The sequence below is a fragment of the Bos indicus genome, chromosome 7 (genome assembly GCF_029378745.1).
Source record: "Bos indicus isolate NIAB-ARS_2022 breed Sahiwal x Tharparkar chromosome 7, NIAB-ARS_B.indTharparkar_mat_pri_1.0, whole genome shotgun sequence".
Lineage (NCBI taxonomy): Eukaryota > Metazoa > Chordata > Mammalia > Artiodactyla > Bovidae > Bos > Bos indicus.
In genome coordinates this window covers 26714359-26720491 of record NC_091766.1, presented here as the reverse complement: position 1 = coordinate 26720491, position 6133 = coordinate 26714359, and the positions used below count along the sequence as shown (strand labels likewise).

The window sequence follows — 6133 nt, the reverse complement described above, 5'->3', positions numbered from 1 at the left end:
GAATGACATACTCTTTGGTTCTATACCAGAGCTGCTGATCCCCAGCCATGCTCTCAGTCTCTGCTGAGTGGGCAGTGACTATAATTTGCATCACATGATCTTGGTCCCCATAGCTGATTGGGCTAGGGATGGGTACCTGATCCAAGGGTGGTTCGTTCTATAGGCTTGATCAGCCAACATATGACTTGGGTGGCTGGTTGCAAAATACAAGCTGATAAAGTTCCTCCTTTGGAGGAACTTGCAGAATAGAGAAGCTGAGAGACTGGGATCACTGCGTTGCTGAACAGAAGGGTCAGTTGGAATGATGGGCATGAGTAAGCTATAGTTATGAGAAAGCAGATACTGTACCTAAGGAGGGGAGCCAGTGAGCAAGATGAGAACAAGGAAAGAAAGAAGCTGAGGCACTGTGAGCAGGGTGCTGCCTCAGTTTCTGCTATCCTTTTTTTAAAATCATTTATATTTAATATAATTTTAAAGACTTGTGTTAATCCAGTGCTTTATTTTTCCAGTGTTTATTGAGATATAGTTGACATACAGAATCATTTTGATTTATATACATCATGAAGTGATTACCACAATAAGTTTAGTGAATATCTATCATTTCATATAGATACAAAGATTATAGAAATAGAAATGTTCTTCTTGTGCTGAGAACTCTTAGGGTTTACTCTCTTAACACCTTTCACATGTAACATCCAGCACTGTTAATTATATTTATCTTGTGGTACATTACATCTCTTCTGTGGTCTCTTCTGTGGTTCTTTAGGGAAAAGGCGATGGCACCCCACTCCAGTACTTTTGCCTGGAAAATCCCATGGATGGAGCCTGGTAGGCTGCAGTCCATGGGGTCGCTAAGAGTCGGACACGACTGAGCAACTTCACTTTCACTTTTCACTTTCATGCATTGGAGGAGGAAATGGCAACCCACTCCAGTGTTCTTGCCTGGAGAATCCCAGGGACGGGGGAGCCTGGTGGGCTGCCGTCTGTGGGGTCGCACAGAGTCGGACACGACTGAAGTGACTTAGCAGCAGCAGCAGTGGTTCTTTAAGAGTAATTCCCGAGGCCTGGCCCTACTCTCATTCCTATTGTCAGGGTTCCAGGAGTCATGACATTATTATAAACAAACCAACAACCCTAGTCTGAGTGAACCCCTGCTTCCTTCAATAAACTGGCCAAAGAGTTACGTGTTCCAGTAAGTCTTTACCATGTTCTGATGAGACATCTGGAAGAAAGCAGCACTGTAACCAAAAGCAGCAATGCGCAGCCCCAAACTCAGTGTTCATTCCACTTCATTTTTAAGCATTAGCTTAGGAAAAAAAGAGAAGGTTTTTCACTGTTTCCTCTGGGAGTGGGAGAATATTATGAGCTTCTTGTGTCAAAATCAGTCAACAAATTGATCCCTAAACATAATTTTAGAAAGGAAAAGTAATTGCTGCTACAAATATGATACAAAAATGACTATAATAAGTGACATAACATTGTCTGATGCTTGGCAATGGTGGTATAATTAGATGACATGTTTCCAGAGAGCTGCCTTTCGATTTTCCACCTGTTGAGACCAGAGGGATTACTGAAGGTCTCCAGGAATCTTAGACACAGGACTGCATTCCTCTCTCAAATTAGCGTAATTAAATTCATTGAAGATCTATAGGTAAAAAACATTAGGTACATGCAATCAATGCTCTGAATATGGAATACAGTTAGAAAGCTTGTTTATTTATGTTTCCCTCTATCCCTATAAAATGTATTCATTGGGAGTTTCTCCCTCTGTTTAGGGTAAAATAAAAACTCGGTAGTGTTAGGAGTATTTTGAGCATTCTTAGGCAACAGAAATCTTAGGCAAGTGGTATATCAAGGAAATTAACCCTGAATATTCATTGGCAGGACTGATGGTGAAACTGAAATTCCAATACTTTGGCCATCTGATGTGAAGAGCCAACTGATTGGAAAAGACCCTGATGCTAGGAAAGATTGAAGGCAGGAGGAGAAGGGGATGGCAGAGGATGAGGTGGTTGGATGGCATCACCAACTCAGTTACCGTGAATCTGAGCAAACTCCTGGAGACAGTGAAGGAGGGAAGCCCGACGGGCTGCAGTCCATGGGGTCACAGAGTCAGTCGGACGTGGCTTAGGGACTGAACAACAACAGGCAATAGAAAATCCTTGGCCACTCTAAGTCACCTTTAGTGTATCCATTCCTATGTTGATAATGTGGAACTTGGTTTAAAATTACGTCTTACCGTTACCCCAGTGAGAAGCCACGTGCAGTCAGTCAGCTGAGGAAGGAGAAGGTCTTTCTTTCCCTGCTTCTGCCAGGTTCTGATCCTTCTGGGGCTGTGGTGCAGACATTTCAGAGACTTCAGCAGGATTGTGGGAGGCTGCACTCCTTGCTGGTATCATTCACCTGCTATTTCCCTGATTCAGGCAAATGCGCTCTCCACTTGAGCAGCCACCTGCTTCCTCAGCCCGAGGAACCAGTCTTCTCCCTCTACTTCACCTCTTCTGAGGCCTGCCTGTGCCCAAGGCTTTCCCTAGCCAGTCTCTCACATTTGGCACACATCTGATCCCTGAACATACACCTACCTACCCCTTCTTCCTTGGACAAACTCGGGGCAGCAGCTGTCCTCCTTTACTCCACCCAGAAATGCTTGTAAGCTCTTCTTTCACGTAATTGTCCAGATGGGAACTAGACCACTGTGTTCTTCCTACCCAGCGACACATATGAGGCTTTCTGATGAACTGCACTTTTGTCCCTTGCTCTTGACACTACGTGACCCCAACTTTTTACTTTGGTGGGAAGTGGGAGCATGTTTTTCTTTTAAAACATCCTCCAAATATCCTCTCTCCTGTCTCCAGCAACCCTTACATGATCCCGTATTTCCTTTGGAATGTAGCACCTCATGTGTCTTTGTGCCTCAGCCACCACTTTAGTTTTAACACCTTGCGAGTACATGGTGGATTTGTTTGCTTGTTTGAAACCCTAATGTCAGAAATGTGTTGTCTGGGTGCAGGCCCTGCAGATCCTCCACACCTGTGATCACCTGGCTATCCTCAAGCAAGAAGTGGTCCAAGAGGACAAGCTCCAGGGTCTCTGGGCAGCCCCGATTTCTGAAGGGAACCAGTGGATTCTCTCCCTCTTAGCTCAGCAGAGCCTGAAGCTCTTGGATCAACAGCCCTAGGACACGGGCCACGTAGCTTTCAAGTTGCCTGGAGCAGGGAGGAAGGAACACAGGGTGCCCAGACACACGAGAGGGCGATCTCGTCTATGGCCCCCTCAGCCCTGGTTGTAATGAAGATGTCAGTGTCCTGCAGGGCTCCTCAGGGGACTTCTGAGCTTAGCATGCTTGAGGACTAGGAGGACTGAGAAGGGCTGGAGTAGAGAGGCCAGATACCTCTGAGGACTCAGGAGCCAGAAGGGCTGACTTTGGGCTAGGGCGGGGAGTAAGGGAGGGCACTGCTGCAGGGAAAACACCACCTTACCGGAGGTCCTGCACAGGGTGGACCCCTATCTTTCTCATCAGTCTCATGTCCTTCCCTTCTCCCCCCTTCATGCCAGCCACACAAAGCCACCTGCCATTTTCTAAATACGCCATGCCCGTCCACACTCTTCCTTTTCACCTAATTTAAGTCTAATTTTCTGTGACGTCTTCCTGCCACGTTCCCCATCAGGCTGCTGTACCGTTTTCCACAGGTCTCAGCTCCAGCTCTCACAATGCTACGTCACAGTGCTTTGTTAATTTGCCTCTCTCTGCTGCCCCAGACAGTGAGTGTCTCTGAGACAAGGACTGTGCCTGATTCACTTTTATACTCCTACCACCTCCCATTGAGCTTCAGTGTTGTAAGGACTTCTATTAGTTTTCTATTGCTGTGTAAAAAATTACACCAGACTTAGCAGCTTGAAACAACACACATTTAATATCTCATAGTGTCTGTGGATCAGATGTCCAGCCATGGTGTGGCTGAATTCTCGGATCAAACTCTCACTGAGCTGAACCCAAGATATAAATAACCCAGGGCTGTGATTCTCACCTGGGTTTCATGGGCCTCTTCTAGACTCACTGATTGTTAACAGGATTCATGTCCTTGGAGCTGTAGGACTGATGTCATTTTCCTGCGGGCTGTTGGCCAGGTACTACTCTCAGCTCCCAGAGGCTGCCCAGTTCCTTGCCTCATTGGCAGTTCACAACACTGATGTCTGATTCTTTCCAGGCTGGTAGGAGCACATCTTTCTCTTTCTCTCTCTTTTCTTTTTTCACTAGGCAAAGAATTTTATTTATCTTTGTTTCAAACTTTATTCTTAGGCTTCTTCAGCTTAATTAGCTGCAGAGAATGAATTGTATATAAGCAAAACGGAAAAGAGCTGCAGTGTCCAGGCACTTAGGATTAAAAATATTAAGAGATCTAGATTTTATCAGATCCATAAACAAAAATTTAAAAAGCAATCGTAATATAAAATAGCAGCTTCCAGTAACTTCTTCAAGATTTATTTTCTTCAGAAGTTAATTCAGTTTGTTTCATTCTTGGAGGCCTCATCAAAATTCTCCACAAGATTTGAACTTCATCATCATCATCCTCTCCAGTGGCAAGTGGTGCTTTTCCATCCACAGATTGTTTGGGCAGAGCTTCAGCCAGTCTCCTTAAACTGACCAGACTGTCTGTGCCAAGTTGGTTTAAGATGCTAGGGAGAATTTCTGCCAGTTGCTTTGACTCAGCATGGCCTGTAATGGTGAAGGTGTTCACTTCCAGAGATGCCTGAACTTTAGGGTTGTTAAAGTGGATCACTGTTCCTTGATTTGTGAACATATTCACCTCTTCGATACCAGAGATATTGTTTCCCCCAACTTCTTTAAAAGAGAACTGAAGTTTTTTGTCATCTACTGTGGCTGTTCTACGAGCCACCTTCTTTCTGCAAGCAGTTCCTTTCCCACCAATGCGCACTTGTGCCTGCAGTTTGTTGAGTTTCTCTTGGTTCATGATAGTTTCTTTCATCTTGTTGGAGTGGAAATGGGGGTGTGTGGGGGACTAGGCTTGGCGCTCAGGTGGTCTTGGGCACACCAGCTGAGGCTAGGCACACACATGTGGGGACGCAAGATGGCAGCTAGAGAGGGAGCACATCTCTTTGATTTCATTTTCTGCAACCAGCCAGAGAACCAGGCTGCTTTTAATGGGCTCACCTGATTAGACCAGGCCTACCCTAGATCATCTTCCTTTTGCCCTGTAATGTAACATAATTCATCATATCCATGAGTTTCACCCACTCAAAGGGGAGAGAACACAAGGGTAATGGTTCATTGGGGTCCTCCTAGAATTTTGCCTACCATAGGGCTCAATGAATATTTATAAAATCAAATGACATATGTTCCAAAATGTATAAATTAGAAACGCTGACATCCAATTGTAAGATTTTTTTTTCCTGTTGTTACTTTGGAAGGTTTCTAAAGTTGTTTCTTAATTTGTATTGGTCCAGAATGGTTAAGAACACTTTACGTGAGATAACACAGGTGGTACTAGAGATTTGGGGTGTGTGGCAAGACCTAGTCTAACATCTGACTGGCTGTGTGACTTAGTTAACTTCCTGAAACTCTGAATGTCAGAGTCCTTTTCATATACAAAATGAGGGGGGTGGATCTAAACAATGTCTAAGATTGGCCAGCTTTAAAATTCTCTAATTTCAAAGACTAACTCATACTGATAAAATTAAAATCCAGCTAAGTGACTCACAATATCCAAATTCATTGAAGTAGTTCACAAAAGAATTTCATTATAGATGAAATTGCAATGGTGTGATTTTAAGAGAAAAAGGCAGTTTTGTTTTTAAATGAATTGATTCCTCTATTGGCTGAACCTGACTATAAATTAAGAGAACACAACTACAGTTTTAATACTTTACATAAGGTGGTAAAGAGTATTTTGTCTTTAGGTGACATATCTGTTCAGTTATGGTCCGACATGAATTTTCCCCAAGATATTAAAACCTGATAAAACCGCTGTCTTAAAATATGCTCAACTAACTCAATTGATGGTAACTGAAAAACTATGAAAGGCAGTACTCAGATATTACCAATCAGTTCACTGACTATGCATAAAATATGCTGAGATTCTTACATACATTTTGGGGTTCAAGTCTTTTGTTT

General features: G+C 43.7%; 1 pseudogene; it reads right to left on the bottom strand.

Annotated features, from left to right (window-relative positions):
* Positions 1 to 389: 389 nt before the first annotated feature.
* Positions 390 to 6106, bottom strand: LOC139184117 (transcription factor BTF3 pseudogene; annotated as a pseudogene).
* Between the last annotated feature and the right edge of the window lie 27 nt (positions 6107 to 6133).